The sequence below is a fragment of the Cicer arietinum genome, chromosome 7, assembly GCF_000331145.2.
Source record: "Cicer arietinum cultivar CDC Frontier isolate Library 1 chromosome 7, Cicar.CDCFrontier_v2.0, whole genome shotgun sequence".
Taxonomy (NCBI): Eukaryota; Viridiplantae; Streptophyta; class Magnoliopsida; order Fabales; family Fabaceae; genus Cicer; species Cicer arietinum.
The window spans coordinates 42239225-42253658 of NC_021166.2; the positions used below are offsets into that span (position 1 = coordinate 42239225).

Here is a 14434-nt window from a genome sequence, read left to right on the forward strand (position 1 = left end):
AAGGATTGCGTTTTACTATTGAATTATATTTAGCTACTAAAATTGAACAAAAACTTTTCGAATTGATTGGATTAATATTTAAAATTAACAACAATAGTAAAATTCATCCTTTATAAATTGAGAAAAATGTCAGGGATGAGTTTCACTTCGAATCCAACCTTGGTGTCTAATTTGATTCTAGTTATTGAATTCCTTTATTGAATTATTACCGAATTCTCTTTATTATTCTTGCCCTAATGTCTACCTGTGGGTTGCCTCCCACGAAGCGCTTCTTTAAAGTCATTAGCTTGACGCCTCAACTATTGTCAAGGTGGCATATATGACAAGAAGAACACATCATCCTTCTTTTTCTTTTTGTTTGGTAGAAATTCCATGAACTTAAGAAATAAAAGATGTTGTTTCCATGTCCGTCTCAATTGGACATTGATGAACAAGGCATAGATTGAATCTCGAACATTTTCATTCTCTTCTTTTTTCTTTTCCTCGTTCGTCTTTTCCTCTTGCTTATCTTCTTCTACCACAACAATGAAATTATCTTCAATCTTCAACTTCTCCTCCATCTTCTCAAACTTAATCACTTGTTCAAATAACCTCTCACATTGATTTTCAAATCTTTCAATTGAAACCATGTTATTCTTCATGAATTCAACCAAAACGTCCATAACGTGAAAGTCTCTGTCATCTGATTCGTTAGATAGAATTTTTGGAGGTAGAATTTGTTCCCAATTGATCTTTTTAATGTAACGCTCGTCGTTTTCTGTGACTTTGACAAAAAATCTTCATATTCTACTAGTTCGGCAAGGTCGTCAACACAATTTCCATTCTTATGTGCTTCTCCGCAAAAGTCACACCTAAGAGGCTGCATCAGAGGGATCTAAGGGTGATATTTTAAAAATGTATAGCTCAAGATTTGCCCTCAATCATGCGACATATACCCGATATAAGACAAGTATCACATTCTTGATATAATTGTAGTAGAATATCATCATTATAATCTTCCATGATCTACAGCGAATAGTTATCTCAAACAAAGACGAGACAAACCACTAGACATGACATTAGCAAGTTCAACAAATAAAAATAAAATAAAATAAAATAAAAAATCAAAAATTTTATTGCAGAGCAAAAAATTTTAATTAAGTAAATAAATTAAATTCAATAGTGATATGGCAATCCCCGGCAACGGCGCCAAAAACTTGATAGGGTTCCAGCAAGTGTACTGAATCGTTGCAAGTAATAATAAATCGGTAGTACTGAGTGTCGAACTCAAGGATTGCGTTTTACTATTGAATTATATTTAGCTACTAAAATTGAACAAAAAGTTTCTGAATTGATTGGTATAATATTTAAAATTAACAACAGTAGTAAAATTGATTCTTTATAAATTGAGAAAAATGTCAGGGATGAGTTTCACTTCGAATCCAACCTTGGTGTCTAATTTGATCCTAGTTATTGAATTCCTTTATTGAATTATTACCGAATTCTCTTTATTATTCTTGTCCTAATGTCTTAATGACAGAACCTTTAATTTTAAAGTAACCCCTAATTCCTTAGTAGATTTGAGATTAGAATTAAGCATTATCGTATAGAAATTCTCTTGTAAATTATTACTTTGCAACTAATTTAATTGGTTTCATGACCTGCACCTATGTCTAGACTACAAATTCATGAATTTCTAATCTCAAGCATTCGTAAAGTCCACTTCCGTTTCAAAATATAAATTGTAGAACATTTTAATGTTGATCAAGCAATAAAAAGCATTAAGCAAAGAGATGAGAAGCATAATTCAATAAACTCATTCATATAACTAGAAATCAAATCATAAAAATAAGGGTTTCATCTTGTTACACTCATCCCTAACAAATAGGGTTTAATTACTCATGACAGAGATAAAAGAAATAGAGATTTGAGAAGAATTACAAGAAGGATTTATGAATGATTCTTGATAAAACCGCTCCAATGATGTTAGAAACGGACGTCTTTGAGTTTCTATGCTAGGGCTTAAGTCTCCCAACTTCCCAAGAGTCAAAAAGATCCCTAAAACAGTAAAAATTGCGTTTTTATGGTTGCTGATGCGCGTCGCGCGCCCCAGGCGCAGGAAACGCGCACCAGGCGCGCCTAGACATTGTTGGATGGCTGGAAACGCCCCCCAGGCACAGAAAAAGCGCTTCAGGCGCGCCTAGACAGTGCCGAATGGCTGGAAAGGCGCCTCAGGCGCGTCTGGTGCGCTTCAAGCGCTCAACATCTGATGTTCGACGTATATTGCATTTTTCGCCTTTTTCGATTTTGAATTTGGTTCCGGTGTATTCATAGAAGTTGTAGCTATGGATCGTAGCTTTCATTTGCACTTGGTTTGACTCCAAATGGACTTCTAAAACTCCAGATATGGCTGCAATACTCAGCATATGTCATATTGCTTTCTCACCAAAATTCAACACTGCACTAAAACAAAGTAACAACGCAAAACTACGAAAAATCCCTACTTAATCTTGGAAATAATAACATAAATATTTCATTAAGTCAAAGAGCTAAAATCAACAAAATATATCAAATAACTTCTTAAATTAACTAATGATTAAAGATAAATAAGACTAAACACAATGAAAAATATGCATATGATGAAGAGTCAGCACAACCCTAAACTTAATCAATTGCTTGTCCCCAAGCAACAATTAATTTCAGATTTGGTACAGTTAAAAGTAAACTTAAACTCAATTTCTCAAATCAAATAAAACTCAGTTTTCAAAGTTTCAGCTACTACAAAACATTCATCATGCTCTATAGTTGCTTACAAAAAAATGACACAATTTGTACACTTTAGCATTCATTCATCAAGTTCAACTCTCTTTTCACACAATCTCACCAAAATTTCTCTCAAGTGTTTAGAAAGGGTTACAAATTTATCACTAAAATCCGAAAACATGCTTCACGCTACCATAGGCTTGAAAAAATTCTAGTTAGCAATCACAATGCAACAAACACATACACTTTTGGAGGACTTTCAGGTTGTAATGGGGTTTAAGTAAGGGTAGGACATTTTGAGATAGTAGGCTTTACTACTTGGAGTTCGGCATACATTTCCAAATTACTCTACCATTTTTTATTTTTCTTCACCTTTTCATTATGGAGATTCTCAAACATTGACAAAAGCACCAAGAAGATATTATTTACCAAAGTACAGAAATTGAATTTTTTTTTTCTTCTTTCTTTTTCTTTTTATTCTTTTTTTTTGTTTTCATTTTCTTTTTGTGAGAATCACCACCCCAAACTTAAAAGGTTGCTATCCCATCAGCAACCCCAAACTTAGAATTTTATAAAGACAATAATTTTTTTTCTACCTAACCCCAAGTAAGGTGATTTAATTAAAGTCAGGTATTTGGCATGTAATGTGGCTAGTAACCGAAATAAAAGGGCAATGCTCAAAGGGGCTAGCAAAGGGTAAAATTTTAATAGGGTAGTTAGAAATGCCCAAACGACCAATAAAATTGTCTCAATGTATGCATAAATTACAATTGATGCAAGTCATAATTAGGGCAAGTTCTAGAGGGATAACACATGTCTAGATAATCACACAACAAAGAATTTAAGTGTTTAGGGTCAAAAACTCACAGCTAGGATAATAAGAAAGAGTATGAACTATCTAAATGATGCTAAACATGTCACTAAAACATATTTATGAAAAATTGATGGCAAGTTAGACTTCTGCAACCACAGAGTAATCAACAATGCATCCATTATTGAAAATTATTGAATTGAACAATGATATGAGCAACGAAATAGAGTTTAAATTTCAAAATCCTAAACAGAAAACTTAAAACCAAATGCAAGTTGTTAATAATTCTTCATCATAGTGCACGTTTACACACAATTAGAAAGAAACAAATTTAAAATAAAAAAAAAAAGATAAGATTGCAAAAAATAAAAGTTACCTCTACCTGTGGGTTGCCTCCCACGAAGCGCTTCTTTAAAGTCATTAGCTTGACGCCTCAACTATTGTCAAGGTGGCATATATGACAAGAAGAACACGTCATCCTTCTTTTTCTTTTTGTTTGGTAGAAATTCCATGAACTTAAGAAATAAAAGATGTTGTTTCCATGTCCATCTCAATTGGACATTGATGAACAAGGCATAGATTGAATCTCGAACTTTATCAATCTCTTCTTATTTCTTTTCCTCGTTTGTCTTTTCCTCTTGCTTATCTTCTTCTACCACAACAATAAAATTATCTTCAATCTTCAACTTCTCCTCCATCTTCTCAAACTTAACCACTTGTTCAAATAACCTCTCACATTGATTTTCAAATCTTTCAATTGAAACCATGTTATTCTTCATGAATTCAACCAAAACGTCCGTAATGTGAAAGTCTTTGTCATCTGATTCTTTAGATAAAAATTTTGGAGGTAGAATTTGTTCCCAATTGATCTTTTTAATGTAACGCTCGTCGTTTTCTGTGACTTTGACAAAAAAATCTTCATATTCTACTAGTTCGGCAAGGTCATCAACACAATTTCCATTCTTATGTGCTTCTCCGCAAAAGTCACACCTAAGAGGCTGCATCGGAGGGATATGAGGGTGATATTTTAAAAATGTATAGCTCAAGATTTGTCCCTCAATCATGCGACATATACCCGATATAAGACAAGTATCATACTCTTCATATAATTGAAGTAGAATATCATCATTATAATCTTCCATGCTCTACAGCGAATAGTTATCTCAAACAAAGAAGAGACAAACCACTAGAGATGACATTAACAAGTTCAACAAACAAAATAAAATAAAATAAAATAAAATAAAATCTAAAATTTTATTGCAGAGCAAAAAATTTCAATTAAGTAAATAAATTAAATTCAATACTGATATGGCAATCCCCGGCAACGGTGCCAAAAACTTGTTAGCGTTTCAGCAAGTGTACTGAATAGTTGCAAGTAATAATAAAACGGTAGTACCGAGTGTCGAACTCAAGGATTGCGTTTTACTATTGAATTATATTTAGCTACTAAAATTGAACAAAAAGTTTCGGAATTGATTGGAATAATATTTAAAATTAACAACTGTAGTAAAATTGATCCTTTATAAATTGAGAAAAATGTCAGGGATGAGTTTCACTTCGAATCCAACCTTGGTGTCTAATTTGATCCTAGTTATTGAATTCCTTTATTGAATTATTACCGAATTCTCTTTATTATTCTTGCCTTATTGTCTTAGTGACAGAACCTTTAATTCCAAAGTAACTCATAATTCCTTAGTAGATTTAAGATTAAGCATTATCGTATAGAAATTCTCTTGTAAATTATTACTTTGCAACTAATTTAATTGGTTTCATGACCTGCACCTATGTCTAGACTACAAATTCATGAATTTCTCATCTCAAGCATTCGTAAAGTCCACTTCTGTTTCAAAATACAAATTGTAGAACATTTTAATGTTGATCAAGTAATAAAAAGCATTAAGCAAATAGATGAGAAGCATAATTCAATAAACTCATTCATATAAATAGAAATCAAATCATAAAAAAAGGGTTTCATCTTGTTACCCTCATCCCTAACAAATAGGGTTTAATTACTCATGACAGAGATAAAAGAGATAGAGATTAGAGAAGAATTACAAGAAGGATTATTGATCAAAATGCTCCAATGATATTAGAAACAGCCGTCTTTGAGTTTCTATGCTAATGCTCAAGTCTCCCAACTTCCCAAGAGTCAAAAAGATCCCTAAAACAGTGAAAAATTGCGTTTTTATGGTAGCTGATGCGTGTCGCGCTCCCCAGTCGCAGGAAACGCGCTCCAGGCGCGCCTGGACAGTGTTGGATGCTTGGAAACTCCTCCCAGGCGCAGAAAAGGCGCTTCAGGCGTGCCTGGACAATGTCGAATGGCTGGAAACGCGCCTCAGGTGCGTTTGGCACGCTTCAAGCGTTCAACATCTGTTGTCCGACATATATTGCATTTTGCGCCTCTTTCGATTCTGAATTTGGTTCTGGTGTAATCATGGACGTTGTAGCTGTGGATCTTAGGTTTCATTTGCACTTGGTTTCACTCCAATTGGACTACTAAAACTCCAGATATGGCTGAAATACTTACCATATATCATGTTGCTTTCTCACCAAAATTTAACATTGCACTAAAACAAAGTAACAACGCAAAACTACGAAAAATCCCTACCTAACCATGGAAATAATAACATAAATATTTCATTAAATCAAAGAGCTAAAATCAACAAAATATATCAAATAACTCCTTAAATTAACTAATGATTAAAGATAAATAAGACTAAAAACAATGAAAAATATGCATATGATGTAGAGTCATCACAACCCCAAACTTAATCAATTGCTTGTCCCCAAGCAACAATTAATTTCAGATTTGGTACAGTTAAAAGTAAACTTAAACTAAATTTCTCAAATCAAATCAAACTCAATTTTCAAAGTTTCAGCTACTACAAAACATCCATCATGCTCTATGGTTGCTTACAAAAAAACGACACAATTTGTACACTTTAGCATTCATTCATCAAGTTCAACTCTCTCTTCACGCAATCTCACTAAAATTTCTCTCAAGTGTTTAGAAAGGGTTACGAATTTATCACTAAAATCCGAGCACATGCATCACGCTACCATAGGCTTGAAAAAATTCTAGTTAGCAATCACAATGCAACAAACACATACACTTTTTGGAGGACTTTCGGGTTGTAATGGGGTTTAGGTAAGGGTAGGACATTTTGAGATAGTAGGCTTTACTACTTGGAGTTCGGCATACATTTCCAAATTATTCTACTATTTTTGAATTTTCTTCACCTTTTCATTACGGAGATTCTCAAACATTGACAAAAGCACCAAGAAGATATTATTTACCAAAGTACACAAATTGAATTTTTTTTTCTTTTTTTTCTTTTTTCTTTTTCTTTTTATTATTTTTTTTTTCTTTACATTTTCTTTTTGTGAGAATCACCACCCCAAACTTAAAAGGTTGCTATCCCATCAGCAACCCTAAACTTAGAATTTTATATAGACAATAATTTTTTTTTCTACCTAACTCCAAGTAAGGTGATTTAATTAAAGTCAGGTATTTGGCTTGTAATGTGGCTAGTAACCGAAATAAAAAGGGCAATGCTCAAAGGGGCTACCAAATGGTAAAATTTTAATAGGGTAGTTAGAAAGGCTCAAACGAACAATAAAATTGCCTCAATGTATGCATAAATTACAAGTGATGCAAGTCATAACTAGTGCAAGTTCTAGAGGGATAACACATGTCTAGATAATCACACAATAGAGAATTTAAGTGTTTAGGCTCAAAAGCTCACAGCTAGGATAATAAGAAAGAGTATGAACTATCTAAATGATGCTAAACATGTCACTAAAAAATATTTATGAAAAATTGATGGCAAGTTAGACTTCTGCAACCACAGAGTAATCAACAATGGATGCATTATTGAAAATTATTGAATTGAGCAATGATGTGAGCAACGAAATAAAGTTTAAATTTCAAAATTTCAAACAGAAAACTTAAGACCAAATGCAAGTTGTTAATAATTATTCATCATAGTGCATGTTTACAGACAATTAGAAAGAAACAAATTCAAATAAAAAAAAATAAGATTGCAAAAAATAAAAGTTACCTCTACCTGTGGGTTGCCTCCCACAAATCGCTTCTTTAAAGTTATTAGCTTGACGCCTCAACTATTGTCAAGATGGCATATATGACAAGAAGAACACATCATCCTTCTTTTTCTTTTTGTTTGGTAGAAATTCCATGAACTTAAGAAATAAAAGATGTTGTTTCCATGTCCATCTCAATTGGACATTGATGAACAAGGCATAGATTGAATCTCGAACTTTACCAATCTCTTCTTTTTTCTTTTCCTCGTTTGTCGTTTCCTCTTGCTTATCTTCTTCTACCACAACAATAAAATTATCTTCAATCTTAAACTTCTCCTCCATCTTCTAAAACTTAACAACTTGTTCAAATAACCTCTCACATTGATTTTCAAATCTTTCAATTGCAACCATGTTATTCTTCATGAATTCAACCAAAACGTCCATAACGTGAAAGTCTTTGTCATCTGATTCTTTTGATAGAATTTTTGGAGGTAGAATTTGTTCCCAATTGATCTTTTTAATGTAACGTTCGTCGTTTTCTGTGACTTTTTTGACAAAAAAATCTTCATATTCTACTAGTTTGGCAAGGTCATCAGCACAATTTCCATTCTTATGTGCTTCTCCGCAAAAGTCACACCTAAGAGGCTGCATTAGATGGATCTGAGGGTGATATTTTAAAAATGTATAGCTCAAGATTTGCCCCTCAATCATGCCACATATACCCGATGTAAGACAAGTATCACTCTCTTCAAATAATTGTAGTAGAATATCATCATTATAATCTTCCATGCTCTACAACGAATAGTTATCTCAAACAAAGAAGAGACAAACCACTAACATGACATTAACAAGTTCAACAAATAAAAAAAATAACATAAAAAATAAATAAAAAAAAAATCAAAAATTTTATTGCAGAGCAAAAATTTTCAATTAAATAAATAAATTAAATTCAATAGTGATATGGCAATCTCCGGAAACGGCGCCAAAAACTTGATAGCGTTTCAGCAAGTGTACTGAATAGTTGCAAGTAATAATAAAATGGTAGTACCGAGTGTCGAACTCAAGGATTGCGTTTGACTATTGAATTATAGTTAGCTACTAAAATTGAACAAAAAGTTTCCGAATTGATTGGAATAATATTTAAAATTAACAACTGTTGTAAAATTCATTCTTTATAAATTGTGAAAAATGTCAGGGATGAGTTTCTCTTTATTATTCTTGCCCTAATGTCTTAGTGATAGAACCTTTAATTCCAAAGTAACCCCTAATTACTTAGTAGATTTAAGATTAGAATTAAGCATTATCGTATAGAAATTCTCTTGTAAATTATTATTTTGCAACTAATTTAATTAGTTTCATGACCTGCACCTATGTCTAGACTACAAATTCATGAATTTCTCATCTCAAGCATTCGTAAAGTCCACTTCCGTTTCAAAATACAAATTGTAGAACATTTTAATGTTGATCAAGCAATAAAAAGCATTAAGCAAAGAGATGAGAAGCATAATTCAATAAATTCATTCATATAACTAGAAATAAAATCATAAAAATAAGGGTTTCATCTTGTTACACTCATCCCTAACAAATAGGGTTTAGTTACTCATGATAGAGATAAAAGAGATAGATATTAGAGAAGAATTACAAGAAGGATTCATGAATGATTCTTGATAAAACTGCTCCAACGATGTTAGAAACGGCCGTCTTTGAGTTTCTATGCTAGAGCTCAAGTCTCCCAACTTCCCAAGAGTCAAAAAGATCCCTAAAATAGTGAAAAATTGCGTTTTTATGGTAGCTAATGCGCGTCGCGCGCTTCAGACGCAGGAAATGCGCTACAGGCGCGCTTGGACAGTGTTGTATGGCTGGAAACGCCCCCCAGGCGCAGAAAAGGCGCTTCAGGCGCGCTTGGACAGTGCCGAATGGCTTGAAACGCGCCTCAGGCGCGTCTGGCGCGCTTCAAGCGCTCAACATCTGTTGTCCGATGTATATTGCATTTTGCGCCTCTTTCGATTCTGATTTTGGTTCTGGTGTCTTCATGGAAGTTGTAGCTATGGATCTTAGCTTTTATTTGCATTTGTTTTGACTCTAATTGGACTTCTAAAACTCCAGAGATGGCTGAAATACTCAGCATATATCATGTTGCTTTCTCACCAAAATTCAACACTGCACTAAAACAAAGTAACAACACAAAACTACGAAAAATCCCTACTTAATCATGGAAATAATAACATAAATATTTCATTAAATCAAAGAGCTAAAATCAACAAAATATTTCAAATATCTCCTCAAATTAACTAATGATTAAAGATAAATAAGACTAAAAACAATGAAAAGTATGCATATGATGAAAAGTCATCATCGTACTTCAGTTGCCTTTGATGAATGCAAATGTGTTCTAAATCGTCTGTTTTTGATGAATTTAGTAAGTGTCTATTTGTTTTCCTTTAATGAATTCAGGAAGTGTCTGAATACATGTCTCTGATAAGCATGACAAGCAACTGATTTTCCTTACCTCTTATAGTCATATCAAGCGTCTAACTCTGAGTTACCATATACCTTGGAAGAAGTCAATGCTCTAATGAAAGTCAACACTCCAAAGAAGACAAAACATTTACGCATCCTCTAATGAACATCTTAAATCTGCTACTTGTTTGAAGATCTTGAGAGATACTCTGATCATCATATCCATTGCTTCCCAATTGTCTTAAACAAGATATGCTAAATTAATTACAAGATCAGTTTTGGAAAATTTCTATGGAAAATCAAATCTCAAAAGATACGATACGAAACTTCATGAATTGTGTTGATTTCTTGCAATCACAACAACAATCAGAAACCCTAATCGGTCTTTATAAACGATGTGCATCCTTCAAGGATATCATCAAGAAAGGTATAAGCTATAAGCATATATGTACTCTTGCTCGTTGTCATTTTGTTTCACTTTAGTGTTGAGAAAAAGTTATGAAATAACATATTTGTAAACACTCTCTACGAGAGCTAATTCAGAAAACACAAAATCCTTTTGTTTATAACCTAGCCCAGTAATGACTGCCTTTTTCAATAGCTTGACTTTACTAAGCTAGAAGTCTTAGAAGATTGAACACAATTAGTGTGACTAGTAGGTGTTCAAGTGTAAGTTTGATTCCATGGTGAACTAGTGGATTAACTCCTTTAGGTTGAAGGGACAAGATCTAGCTATCGTGTTGGTGGTGAACCAGGATAAATTGTTGTGTCTCTTTACTCTGTTTTTTTTTTTTTTACATGCAGTGCTTTCTTTACTTTAGTATAGCCACATGAAAAAGTTTTGAATAAGAAAACACAATTCAAACTCCCACCCTTTTTTGTGTTTGTCGTTCTACAAATTTATATTTTGTGCTCACTACAATTTATATTGATTACGGATTTAAAAAAGCTTATTTATCTTTCTTGCAATAATATTGTATAATGTTACATGTAGTATGTTCTTAGAGGTAGATAAACTCCATTTAACTTAGTATTTATGTTGCAGATTAGAAAAAATAGTTTATTGAATATATGTTGTAGATTTTATTTTTTTTAAATGTGTCATTTTGACACAGTTTGATTTTTATTTTTTTTTAGGCTTTTTTCTGCGACATTCACAAACAACTCACAATAGTTTAGTGTTCACTCTATTGTGATTGTAAGAAACAAGTTAGCAATACTAAAAATATTTAATAAATTATTATAAATATTATTTATATGTGAATTTACTTTTAAGAGTGAACACGAGAAAATATGAAATTATTTATTAAATTTTTTCTTTTCTTGAAGTTTTGAGTCAATATTGATTTTCCAATGTTAAATTATTTATATAAAAATATTTCATTCTTCTTTTTCTCAAACATTTTGCTCCCCTAATTTTGATACGTGATAGTTTTGTTTAATCGTGTACTTTATTTTTCTTAATAACTTTTTTTAGATATTTTATCGAGTGTTTCATTGTGAAAAAAACAACATGAATTTTTGAAACACTTCACTACAAGAAAAATGGTTGTTATTTACGGCAGATTTTATCTTTACCCACGGAAACTCCATAAGTAACGTCGAATTAGTCACGGACTACCCACGGATCCGAGTTCGTAGCTATTTCGCTCGTAGGAAAATATTTACCGACGGAAATTCAGTAGGGATACACTTACTTATGGAATATCCATGAGTAGTGTGAGTCACCGAGTATCCGTGGGTAACGTTACTATAGATTTTCCGTGGGTAACGTTACTACAGATTTTCCGTGGGTAACATTACTATAGATTTTCCGTGGGTAACAATGTAGATAATTACCTACAGAAAAGTCGCAGGTAACATATTATTGTGCACGATTGCAAAAGGCATACTCCTGAATAACATTAATTAATTACAGAAACATAGATAATTGCCACTAATTCCAGCAAACCAGACCCTATTCAATAAACCTGAAAAAATCACTATGGACGATTGCAATAGGCATACTCCATTGTTTACTTAATCATTAAAATATGTTCCTACTAAAAACTCATTTTCTATTATGAAAGATGATGGTTGGTTTCTAGTAACCTCTACACAAAATTTAAATTATAACAATTCCGTGAAGGCAAGAAGCTCTGTACTCTCCTCAATAATGTGAGATTAAACGCTAATCAAAAGGAAACGACATTAACTCCTGAATAAAGCATGATACTACCTTCATATATATAATAACTACACAGGTCCCAAGCTCCAAAATAAATACCAGTGTGTCCACAGTAAGACCATATTGATTAAAAAATGCAAACTTGCTTGACTACACTAGTAATGCAAAATAAGTTAGGGAAGGGGGGTGAAAGAGAAGTACACAGAAAAAGGAGAAAACAACACTAATTTTTATCAAAAATCTCTATGAAAATAATAAAACTAACTAGAACAATAAAACTAACATATTGATTAAATAAGTTAGTGTAGTATAAATAGAATTTCAGCCAAGTGCAAATCACTCAAGCACGTTAAAAAATATTCTGCCATCTTATTTTTCTACGAATCTCATAAGTTTTTATTCCACAACGAACTATAATAAATCACACAGGAAATATACAAATGCAGCAAAAAGTTGAAACTTAAAAAATGATGGAAGGTTAATTACTCATCGAATAAAACGTACCTGAAATCTATTATAGAAGACATTAGGCACATCAGAATATATTACATCCACATAAGAAGACCAAAAATAGTTAACCATATGTCACTCTCTGAATGAACACCTTGCCATCCCTCCCCAGCATAATAATGCAAACTCTTCCACTCCACATTGCATCCCTTCTTCATTGTAAAACCTGTTTTTTGCTCCCAATTAAAAATTCAAAGGTCTCCCTTGAACACAAACCTGAATAATCACATGAGCCACAATGAAACTAACAAGGCCATAATGTTAAAGGAAATCTATAATGTCAATTTCACTAGAATATTAAAGAAGCAAATCAGAAAGGAAGCAAATCAGAAATCAGAATCAAAAAGCAATTACCAGAATTAGAAACCATAATCAAAAGTGTAAACATTTTGCAGCCACTTAAGTAACTCAATTGCGTCCCTGTACCTGAGAAACAGAAGTTGCTTTTTTTGATCTTTTGTAGTGGTTGCAATCATAATACCATAAGTCCACTTAAATTGCAATCATAATACCATATCTACATTAAGTAGGTAGTCAATCCTAGATAGCCTCGCGTTGCAGCCATATCCTAAAAATGGGATAGTCAGATACCGAGATGGCCACTACTTTTTTGGACAAATTACGTGAGTAATACTATATAAACATAGAGTGAAACCGACTAGAGTGAAACCGAGAGCGAACAAGAGAGAATGAACAAGAGAGAGAGAATGAGAGAGAGAGATAGCGAACTACAGAGAGAATGAGAGAACCTGTGAATGAGACTTTGAAGTGGCGGCCAGATAGCTCTAAGCGGCGGGCGGAGAGCTCTGACCGGCAGCGGTAATCTGGTTGGTGCCCTGAGGGAAGGGAAGGGTTTTGCGAGAGAGTGAGAACGACGAGTTACAGGGTAAGAGAAGCAAGCTTAACTTATTCTCATTTACTTTTATTGGAAAATTAATAAGTTTTTCTATAATAATAAACAAAATATTACTTTTACTTTACCCACGGAGAATCTGTAGACAATTTAACATTATATTCTTCATTTACCTACGGAAAATCAATGGTAAAAAAAATACGAAAATTTTTTAGCAACTCAAGTTAAGTTACATTTTATTTTAATTTTATCCACGAATTCTTTTAATTTTATTTACGGATTAACCGTAAAATTCAATTAAAAAAAATTAATTTATTAAATAACAAATTTACTCACGGTTTTTCCGTAGATATTAAATAATTTACCTACGAACTAATATCCATAGGTAATATTCCGTAGGTATTCGAAGATTTTCTTGTAGTATTCATAGTAGATTTAATTTATCATACAAATAATAACCATGTAAGAAGGACATCAACAAAAAAAATATTAGATAATGCAGAAAAGATATGCTTGGTACTATTCAAACATATTCAATAAGCATTGGAAGACAGTACAACAATACAAGTGATAAAAAACACATTTGCGGCAATCATGACAGGGAGACTTTCAATGTTGTCGCATCGACATCAATTGATGAAGGATTTAATCTACTAATCCCCAAAAGTATCACACGTTTGTTGAACACTTACTAGTCAATCCGATTGTGTTCAAGTCTTCTCAACCTTCTAGTTTAGTATAATCATGCTATTTCGGGAAGCAACCACTACTGGACTATGTTACAAAGAGTATTTAAAATGGTTTTTTTAAAAACTCTCACAAGAGAATGTCTACAAAGTATGCTCTCATA

At 32.7% G+C, this 14434-nt stretch overlaps 1 long non-coding RNA gene across 1 annotated transcript; it reads right to left on the reverse strand.

The window, feature by feature from the left end:
* Positions 1-12570: 12570 nt before the first annotated feature.
* LOC113787625 (uncharacterized) lies at positions 12571-13637 on the reverse strand. Its single transcript, XR_003474138.2, has 3 exons — positions 13481-13637; positions 13086-13299; positions 12571-12947 (listed from the first exon to the last, which is right to left on the reverse strand). It is a non-coding gene; the product is annotated as an uncharacterized lncRNA (long non-coding RNA).
* Between the last annotated feature and the right edge of the window lie 797 nt (positions 13638-14434).